This window comes from Triturus cristatus, chromosome 7 (assembly GCF_964204655.1).
Source record: "Triturus cristatus chromosome 7, aTriCri1.1, whole genome shotgun sequence".
Taxonomy (NCBI): domain Eukaryota; kingdom Metazoa; phylum Chordata; class Amphibia; order Caudata; family Salamandridae; genus Triturus; species Triturus cristatus.
Window position 1 is genome coordinate 907,901,303 of NC_140590.1, and position 11,667 is coordinate 907,912,969.

Below are 11,667 nucleotides of genomic sequence, written 5' to 3' on the forward strand. Positions count from 1 at the left end.
GCAGCATGAGGTCCCACTAAAGACATTGGCGGGAAAAGCTCTGAGTGGGAGTAATTAAAATGTTATGGCAGACTAAGTCCTCCTGTCAGGTGGACCCTCCTGTCTTGATTTCTACCTTTGGACTTAGTCTTTTTCTGTAGAATTCAAAATCCTCCAGAAGGCCAAACCTGAGTCTGTATAGTATAACTTCATGACTTTGCACAATGTCCCAGTGATGCTCCGGAGGTCTTGGAAGCTCAAATATTCTCAACTATTCAGAGTTTCTGGAACAGTACTTCCAGATCACTTCTGAGGCTCCCAAGACCTCGGGGACAGCACTTAGAACTAGGACTCACTCCAGCAGAAGTCAGCATCAGGTTCCAGTTCAGTTCAAGTTGCTACTGATCAGGAAAAAGGTCTCTCACAGCTTGTCACTTCCCCCTAGCCCTGCTCAGCAAACTGACCCTTGGAGTTCACATCTTCATCCTAGGTACAAGTGTGAGCAGGTGCAGGCCTTCAGGTATTCACTCAGGTTTCAAATTGCAGGTTCAGAGAGTTTCTGATGAGCTGTGGGTAAGGTGACAGTTATGCAGGTTTCACTAGCCAATGGGAGAAGGTGACTACCGTAGACTCCCTAACCAATGAAAAAAGAATTACCAGGGGCTACCCTTCTCAATTTTGCAGCACATCCTTTTTACTTTATTGCTAACAATCCCGCAGCACAATATTCTGATGCAAATGTAACAAGGCAGAATCTCTCTGCCTCTGAAGGAATCTTGTGTGCTAGTCAAGAGTGTGTTTAAGTAAATGAACAGTTTCCTTCTCCTCAGCTACACAAACAGGGTTCTGGAACCAGCACCCCCTTTCATTGGGCTGGTGCCTAACTGGCCTCAAAAGGCCTACAACACAAAAGATGTCTCTTCCCCAGGAGTCCCTTTACACTTAGCTATGAGTAGGCAAGCTTCAACCTGGTCCCTTTCAAGTTAAGAAGCTCCAAACCCCCACCAAACTGTTCTTCCTGCACTAATATCTGTCACCTACCTCATACAAAAATCTTCCAGTGAAAATACCTACATCTTTTTTTTCTACACTGGGAGCAGTTTTCACTTCTCAAAAAGAGGCCCATCTGCCAGCAAGCTAATGCGTGTTAGCCTACTAGAGAATCTGAATGGTGTGGGTGCAGAGAACCCCTAAATATGTGCACACCAAGAGCACGCCCACTGGTGGTTGAACCGGAGAAAGAGTAAAATCTCAATTTTATGACGCAATGTGTCCCTGTCAAAATGCAGTTAATTAAATTGGGACACACTCAAAAAGTGAGTTCTAGAGCAGCAGAATAGAAATATAAAGGATTTATTACAAAAATATACAAGGTGTGGCTCAGAACTCATAAGCTTAAGTGCTTAAATCCATTGCCATGGAGGCTCACGGCAAATATAGAAATACAGAATAAATGCAGAATCAGAATAATTCTAAGTCCCAAGTGAGCACCAAAATTAATAGAGAAACAGCCACCATTTCTAGTAGCACTGGAAAGTCTTCTGGATCACCTCCAAAACTGAGGGTGTTTATGCAATTTCTAGCATAGTAGATCATCAAGTTCAGCAAAATCATCATGGTGTGAGGAAAGTAATTACATTTACAGCAAATCTGAGCACAGCTTTATTGAATGTCATGTCGCCTTAGCATCTAAGCACAATGACACTATACGAATATTGATTCTGCCCACTCTCTGCAAATGTCATCCGGACATGGCCAGACAAACCAGCTACATGAACAACAGCAAGATATTATGAATGAATGGGGTACAGTGAGCAAGCGGAAGATCCTTGAGGAATGATATCCTATTGTGACCATACAGGAAGGTTTTCCTTCGAGAACATCAAGAACATAGTCAATAGAATTGAATTGACTTTAGGAAAATACTCAAAGCCCATCTATTTGTTAAGCTCTTTTTATCTGAGTCAACTGGACCTTAATGCTGGGAAGCCGGTCTGGGTAGCCATCTGTTCAACAAATACTTTTAATAGGAGTAAACAAGCATGACTTTTGCTGCAGAAATAATGAACAGTGTAGGAGGAAGCAACCATTTTGAGCAAGATAGTGCCTAGCCCTAAATTGAGGCCTAGTTAACATAAGCTTGAAAAACATACATTTACAAGTCATAGCAATTTAGTTTCAAGCACATTAGCACCATATTAGTGTGTATATATAAAATCAAGACTAAATCCACGTTCTGCACATTGTTAATAAAGCACAAAGATATAAAATGCACAAAATATTCAACACAGGTAAGTTGTTACCTTTTAAAAATTGCTTTTCCTAGATATTGTAAAAAATATAACTTCATAGAAAACCATACAAAAATAATCAACAGTATTTATCCCTCCCACCAACAACATTGCATACATGACAGTGGATACACACAAAATCAATTCACATAAATACATACAAAAACCATGATGTTAAACACAAAAAACATAGGTACAAAACATCAATAAATCAGTTCTTGTTTCAAAATGTCGGGAACATAATCTAGGGGAATACATTTTACCCTAAACAAACAATTCACAAAAACCTCAAAAGCTCCCTAATTATATGGATGCAGGTCCTGCCAATACGTAACTTCCTTACCCAGGTTCTTATCTTTTACTATCCCACTTAGTGAATCCCTGGGATTCGAAGTCACTCCATTTCAAAGCAATTTTTGATTGAGACAGTAGGTCCACTAGAAATGGTCAACTCGTTTCGAACCCCCTACACAATCCTTTGTGGGGCTCTTCCCAAGACGCAGAACTGATATCCACTCTACAAAGGTAATAAACACACAATTGCATATAACTAATTACAAGATACTCAGGTGGGTCAACAATCACTAACAAACTCTATGTACAAATTACCATAATTACCTCAGGTGGCTTGGAGCAAAGGCACTAATAGGCTGTGTGAGTCCCACACCTGAAAGACAAATGTCAAATTGTCATAATTAGACTATTTCTTGAACTCAAAAGAATTCCTTAATATTCTATCAATATCGCAAAATCAACAAATATTGTGGCCCAATACTCACTGAAACAAGTAACGAACCCTTCCAATCCAACAGACGCAGTATCTGGATGACCTCCAGCTCAACGTTAGATCAAGATTTTAAATCTGCAACAGGACACCTCAGTATTACTAAAGGCATTGGCACACGTACATAATTTGAATTGCGTTGACCTGAACAGAGATCTCTCTAAAGAAGTGGTGAGCAATGCATTTATTGGACTTCACAAATGTCAACACATTCGAAACAGGCAGGCCGCAATGTCAGAAAGAATATGCCTGAAAGTATCATGCCTGAGGACAAGAATGCTCCCTAGAAGCTCGGACTCGTTTGGAAAATTACCCATCACGCATTCCGAATGTGACGGGCATCGGTTCACAGACCGTCTAACACTTAAGCAACTGACAGCGCAGTACTCAGTAATATTTAAGAGCCAACACATTGCGCAACTTACTTCTTCAGAAGCCACATTGTTTTTTGCACTTTCGGCATTTGCTTGCTCTCCGGGAGTCATCGGCAACAGGAAAAAGGAAGCAGGATACTCCGTCCTCACACCTGGAGGGATTCTGGGAAACGTAGTTTGAAAAATATATATATACACTCAGCTCTAGAACTCGAACACGGGAAAGGACTTGTAGGGCCTTATTGAGATAAACGTCAGGCCCACGTCAAATCAACTGGAATACAGGGGTGTGGCCTAATATTGGCATTACAATCTAATCAAGACCAAAAATGGTTATGTAAACTGTATTGCACATGTACAAAAGTACATCTTGCAACTGGAAAATATTTGGTAACTATGTTTTTTGTGTTTAATATCATGTTTTTTGTATGTATTTATGTGAATTAATTTTGTTTGTATCCACTGTCATGTATGCAATGTTGCTGGTGGAAGGGATAAATACTGTTGATTATTTTTGTATCATTTTCTATGTGTGACAAACAAATAACAAAAATCGAAGACTATGGTAAAAAGATTAAACAGTAATCGCCTTGATTATAGCACGTCTGAATGAATTGTAGATTTCAAAGGAGAGTCAGATATGGCTTTGGTGTTGTTGTTGAAGTTTCTGAAAATCACATTTTCAGAAATGTGATTTAAAATCCAACTTTACCAGTACTTTAACAATATGCTATACTTACTGACTGCTTTGAAGAAGCATCTGACAATTGCAATCTCTCTGTCTGCCATATTACGGTGAAGAGTTTTGATCTCTGTATTGTTTTCTGACTGTGCTGGCCGAAAAAGCATTGGAGAAGATACCTTTCACATTTGTGCAGTATTCATAGCTCATTAGTACTTGTTTGGCAAACATATGATCTAAACATTAAGTCTACACAAGGTTACAATGAAGATCATTTGCAGATAATAAAACTAGTTAAAAACATTCCACCCTGGTTCTCTAAGATCCTATATTATTTATCTCATTGCTGGCCTGTGACCCATCCCAAGAACACTGAATGTTTCCTTATTTTGCACTGTGCAATAAAAAGAGATCAATAGATCATCTGAGTCAATGCTAAGCAATTTGGTATTGAGTTCAGGAAAGTTTCAAGAAGAAAACTCAGAACTGCTTTTTCTTTGACATCTGCTTTTGTTGTTTTTAACTCCTGTATGCCCAAAAAAACTATTTATGATAAGCCAATGATTGAAGTCACTTCTCTTGGTTTTTTCAAATACTATTGTGATAACAAGGGAGTTCTGGTTATTCTGCTTCTTACTATTAGCATCTGTCATTAGACGAAAATCAATTTAACTGATAATCACATACCTGGAGAGGCCATTAAATACCTTACATCTAGTTAAATTTGTTTACATTTTTTCTAGCTAATATTTCTTAATAAACGTTTACCCTATTCTTAAAACAGGAATAGATCACTGCTTTTCTAAAATTTATTAAAGTTGTTACAGTGAGATAAACTAGCATTCTTTGAATATATTATTGAACATATTATTAATATTCAGTCTGATTTTTTATCAATATTGCTTCAAGTGCGTAGATTGGATGCAACCAATAGCCAATTCTAATAATTTGGTTCAGGAATTATGAGAATGGATTGAACAACATTCTTTTTGTATAGCATTGCACAGAAACCTTTCTGCTCCTCAAGGAAGCAAACATGTATTGGATAGTCTACTAACTTAAGTTTTGACTCACGAACTGATCTCCTATTCTTAAATCATTGCAGTCTCTGTCTTCTTACGGAGTCTTCTTTCTTTTATCAATTCAAACATCAAAAGGAGGTCCTATCTTGACCAAATTTTCACTCTGCACAGTTGTGGACTATTATATTTTATTTTAAGAGCAGAATATAAGTTAGATTGATCTTAAAGAACCTAAATTAGTAGCACAGAGTATCTGAAGTTGTTGTACCTTAACCAACAATTGTAGTACTCCTGTGTGGCTTCTCTTCTTTTCCTCTGATGTATGTAAGGTGACTGTTTTGATTTGAAATCGTCAAGGTAGCCTGGTATTCCTACTTCTTTAATTTCTGGGAACATTGGGCCAGATTTACCTAGCCATTAAAATCAAATGTGGCTCAGGCAGAGGCTTCAGGAACAAGCATAGTATATCTAAAGATAACATACTCCGATGAGTTTCAAGAATAATTTATTTTTATTGAAAATGACCCTGGTACAATACAAGTACAGAGAGTCAGTCAGTCAAAATCTTTATTCGGCTGAGTACCAGCCATAAAAGAGTATATCATAAAAGAGCATTTCAAAGGAATTGACACAATAAAATGTAACCAACATAATCAGTGCACAAATAATCTTTTTCCAACAATATTCCGAAGCTGTACAGCATGGGAAATGTACTTATAAATCATCAGACAGATAAATTCATCATTTAAAAGAAGTAAATAGTGTAATGCGGACTGACACTCTCTTATATTTAAATTTCTTAACAATGGTTTTAAAAAAGCACGTTTTGGTTTGATATAAAGTTTGCAGAAAAACATAAAGTGCAAGGTGCTCTGTGTAGACTCTGAATCACATGGGCACAATTCTAATTTAGCATCACAATGTGCGTCTTGTGAGTTTGAGACCAAAAAATGAGAGCTACCCATCCTAAACCTGATCAGATAAAACATTTTGGCATGATTGAAGTAAAAAGAAAGGTAGGGCTCAGTGCCTAGAGAGCTGACTAAGAGCGAGTGCTCAACCACCCTTTTTTTACCAGCTCTTCCCTGTCTCTAACTTGATACAAATAGGAGAGAAGGTCTCTTTTCAGCTTGGCTCTTCGGATTTTAGCTATGTTTCCGGGGGGTATGAAAACAATCCAACAGTCCCAGCTTCCCCAGTTGATCTTGTATGTGGGTAATCCAAGGAATTTTCTTCACACAGTCCAACTTCAGACAATTTGAGATTATAGCATGGCTCAGAACTGTTTCCTCTTTTACCCAGATATTGTACCATAGCATCAAAGGTGCTAATTGCATGCGAAAAGACAATGGGGTTACACCTAGTTCATTATGACAAATAGTAAAGGCGGTGCTGTTGGGCACTGTCAGCACTCGTTTCAAGAACATGTTCTCAGCTCTCTGTAAGCCCAAGGTATTAGCACAACCCCAAACTCCGGCACCATACAGAGTAACAGCGCACGTACGTGCTTTATAGATATCTATAATAGCTTTTATGGGCCGGGAGCCTAGTTGTTTTGTAAATCTAAAAATAGCCTCAACAGTTTGATTAAAACCTCCAATCCTTGCCTCAACTAATTAGACCAAGAGTTTTCTTTGGTTAAAAAGGATGCCTAAATAAGAAAAAGTTGGCACATGAAGCAATTTTTCATTCTTTATGTAAAAAGAATTTGTTTTCGAGTGAGATTTGCCCACCATCATAACATGTGATTTTGCAACATTTGCTTTTAGTCCAAGGTCACTCATAAAATTGTACAGAGTGTCAATATATCCATCCTGCTCCTGTCTTTCTTGGATCATTCTCTCCCCCACATTCTATTCTTACATCACTTTAAGAACTAATAAGTAAGTATGGAAGCGTATATGATTTGACACAGAATGCAACACTATAGTCTCTCTCCAACCCACTTCCCTGGCAGAGGAGAGCATGTACCCCCCCCCCTTGACACCCTATACACTGCCTTAGGGTATTTGGAGATATCTAATACCCTCCTAACACCTCTCCCCAGCCCGCCTCACCCTATAGATGCCCCCTACTTCCAGTTACCACCTGCTGAGAGTTCATGGTAAAGAGGAGTGCTAATTCAGATGGAAGTGGGAATTCTATGTGTAATGCAATTTGGACAAGTGGGTCTTAATAGATATTTTCAATTCCTTGTGTTTAACTCATAACTGCATAGCACTGGAAGGGTGGTTCCATATGGTACCTGTGTTTCAGGTGCTGAATCTTTTCCCCACCGGCATACCTACTCTACACAATCAAGCTCTTCCAAGTAAAGTTAAAAAGATTTGTCTTTTAGTTCAGTTGATAGTGGCCGATTCCATCAATTCTTTCCTGTATTAATTTCATTTAAACTGGTAGAGGGAAGCCTGTTATAATTACATTGTGAGCCAAATAAAATACGTTTATTAAGTTCCTATGCTCTTACTTAATGAGCTTCTCTGTAATCTCTCCATGACCATGCTGGTAATTTAAGTTTAAGGGTGACATAGTTTGCTGTATTTGCTTGGAATACTCCTTTCAATGAGGATCTGTAGCTCTATTCTTCTTGCAGATGCCTACTTGATTTGTAGGGAATAGTCTGTTTTCCTACTGTCATGGTACTTTATTAATAATATATATTTTCAGCATATGTGTTGGAAAATACTAATGTAATTATTCTGATTTATCTGTACTATTTAGCAATTACTAATGGGAGAGGTACATTGTCCTAGTAGTTATCCAAATCTGAGGACTAAATTAAATTAGCAGTACCCGCCAGGGCACCTCTGCTCCTCTCCATTAGGGACTATGTAAATGACACAATTTTAACCTGGTGTTCAGTCTGTTTAGTCTATAATAAATACTGAGTGGTCAAATGTCAGGTAGGGGCTATAAATTACTTACTATAAACATTAGAAAATCTTTTTTGTTTGCATTCTTGACACACTGTTGTTAGGATCTCTGTACAGGTTAAGCGTCAAGTAAAGAACATGACTCACCTGCAGTCTTCTCAGTGCTCAGCTCGACCAGATACAAAAGTTCCTCCTAAATTTACTTCATAGTTAAGAAATATAACCAGGACCTTTCATTTTGTCCACCCACCAGATGGCCTATGACATGTTTTATGTGCAAGGAATGCACCGCCATTGTACAATTGAAGCTCTGAATCAGGTCAGTGCTTCTTTCCATGGCCTAATAATTGAAAAGGGATTTTGAACCTTTTCTGTTCAAAGTAATCCATATAATTGCCATTTCAAGCACACTGAGTCACATCTTAGGTATCAACTTTCCCATGATGTTTTTCATATTCTATGTCATGTTGTTGTGTGATAGTTGTTGCTTGGAAATTAATTTACCTTGAAAAAATGAAGTAGAAGGAACAGTTGGTTTAATCAAATGCTGGAGCAGGGAATCATGGGGTCCAAGTCTGCCCGCCACCGTATCATTACACGGGACCGACCGCCATAGGTGTGGTGGTCCTCTAGGGCAATCAGGATGCGACAGCCACCCTGGCAGTCGCATCCCGCATATATCACATTGTGGTGGGCGGTGCTGCAAGCATCACCCGCCACAATGCAATATATATGCATGTTGTGCATTGGCATGCACAACATGACAGGCACCGCGCGGTGCCTGCCACCTTGTGAATGCCAATGTAGGAGGGTACCATGGGTACCCCCCAAGTGCAGCCTCCCAGCCCCCTGGGGACCGCAGCAGGCCCCCAAAGTAAACACCACATGCCTTTCCATGGCGGAGTCTCTGCCATGGAAAGGCATTCCACCGCCATCAGCATAATATGGATGGCGGTGCCTGCAAGGCACCGCCACCATGTTATGGACCTTTTCCTCCCGGCAGGCAATCGTGACGATTGCCTACCCGCGAAAAAGCAGCGGACGGTCTTTCCGTCTGCCGAGGTACCCCCCGCAATGCTAATGTGACGGGGGTAAATGGCCTTCTGGCGGAGTGTTTTGGTGGGTGGATCGCTACCGCCGATCAGGCGGTGGCGATCTGCCCGTCATGCTTATGGGCCCCCATAGTTACAGAAGGGGGTCTGAGGACTGACTCAAAGTACAATCGATCTGAACATTGTTTTCTACATTTCTTTATGTATCATAAACTGTTTCTGCGGATCCTTTTTCGGTAAAGAATGTGGGTCTTGTCATACATAAGGCCCCTGATAACAAACGCAGGGAGGCCTCGACCTTGCATGGACACAATGAGGGCCAGTGGGTAATGTGTCCAGATGTCCGGCATGAGGAGCACGAGATTGCTGTGTGTACTGTGTGTGTTGTGTTCTGTGTGTTACTAACTTCATGTAGCCTCTGACTTTATGATGTTTTTGGGAATGCGTGCACACCTCTGGCCATGTGTGCTTTTTTGGGGCCTATCTCCCTTGACTAATGTGGTGTTGCTGGGAGTGATCTGAGTTTCTTTTTATGTGTGTTTGTCTTCCAGCCAGTCATCAACCCACCTGTGACCTATCAATCAGTAACCTCAGGCCTAGATCTCAGAGCTTGCCTGACCACATATTTCTGAGTCAGGGTTGATCGAGAGGTTATGATGGACGAATTCAATAATAATGATGTGATCTTGTTCTTATATATACAGGTATCATTGTGTACATCGACTTTTCTAATATTAAAATAGTTGGAAAGTCAAGTTTAGAAAAAATATTTGTTTGAAATTTTACATAATAGAGTCGATTATAGTCAATACACATTCATACATTTAAAAAGAAAGACAATATGTTTTGTAAAATATAAATACTTAACATAAAGAATCATATGCTAAGCTAATACAAAAATAATGTTTTGCTACCACATAATTTACAACATATCTAAAACATTTAGATTATTTGTGTTGATGTAAACTTCCTGGTAAAGAAGAATGTCGACATTAGTTTTGTATTCTAGCTAATATTAAAGAGGAAGTCAGAAACAAAGTTGATTGAATTTCTCAGTACCCTCAGACCAAAGCCGAACCCACCCAATATGACTAACTTAAAAATGAAGAACACCAAACTTGTGAAGCCACTTACAAAATTAAATCTTCTTTCAGTCAATGTTCATTTTCTTCTCCCGGTCATGCTGTGTCATCTATTTCCAGCAGATGTAGTTTTGGGAAAAGTGTTTTCAGCCAAGTACTTATGACAATAGGGTGATCTTTTCTGAAGTGGCAGATACTAACCATGATGAGAAGGAAACATTACAATTTGTAGAGGCATTCTCAACAGCGCCATACCATGTGAAAGCCCTCATCCGAGCTCTGGCTTTCTGCAAATCATCATGTGAGATGTTGAGGTCAGCAATATGAAAGGAAGAGCATTTCTTTGTTGACCTCTTTATCCTCGGGGAGAATGAGGGTCCATCTGGGAAGTGTGCTTCTGCTGTTCATCGCGGTCGCCTGCGCGCAGGATGAATGCAAATGCGCATCGCACAGTCAAGCAATATGTTCTGGAACGCCTCCCGATTTCAGTTGCAACTTTCCAGTGGGATCAGAAACTCCTAGTGTCAACTGTAATAAATTACTATCAAAATGTTGGCTGATGAAGGGAGAATCCCTCAGTGTAAAGGGTGGCCGGCGACCAAAACATGACTTCACTGTTATGGACAACGATGGCCTCTACAATCCAGACTGTGATGTCAATGGTACCTTTAAAGCAAAGCAGTGTAATGGCACTGATCTTTGCTGGTGTGTCAACAGTGCTGTAGTCCGAAGAACTGATAAGATGGACAAATCAGACAAAAAGCTAAAGTGCGACTGACTTGTCAGGACATTCTGGGTGGTTATTCAAATGAAACTGAATGACTCTGCACCTGCGAATCCAACAGAAGAAGCTGCTTTTAAGGCGGCTCTCACAAACACGATCACCAACCGCTACAAGTTGCCTAAACAACTTGTTGATAACATTGAGTTTAAAGGTACATACGTCTTTGTTGATCTGAAGCAAAATGCTAGTGAGAAAGGCTTAATGGAGCCGGACATTGCAGACGTAGCTTATTACATGGAAAAATACATCAAAGGGGTTTCGCTGCTGCCACTTGACAACAGGTTTGACATTGTTGTTAACGGAAAGTCCGTGGGAGTTAAAGAGCCACTGATCTCTTACATTGATTCAGAGCGCCCAGAGTTGTCCATGAAGCATCTGAGTGCTGGTATCATTGCTGTTGTCGTTGTGTTGCTAGTGGCCATTGTTGCTGGTATTGTGGTATTGCTGCTTACCAGAAGGAAGCGTGGGCAATATCAAAAAGCTGAGGTGAAGGAATGGGTGAAATGCAGAAAGAACTTACTTCGTAATCTGCTGCAGTGCATTGGTTGTTGTCGATTTTGTCTATAGGACTGGGACTACATAAGAAGTGTGGTTGTAGGACACCTTTACTACTGTTTTTGGAAGATGCATAACTTGTTTTAACGAGTCCTAAAAGTTTGTTATTTGGCATAACTATTTACCAAGAGTCTACCACCATCCACTTCCATTAATGTTTAGAATGTTTTGTTGTTATCTGGTTTTGAA

General features: G+C 39.8%; 1 pseudogene; it reads left to right on the forward strand.

Annotated features, from left to right (window-relative positions):
- Positions 1-10,493: 10,493 nt before the first annotated feature.
- On the forward strand, positions 10,494-11,450 carry LOC146810825 (epithelial cell adhesion molecule pseudogene; annotated as a pseudogene).
- The last annotated feature ends 217 nt before the right edge of the window (positions 11,451-11,667 follow it).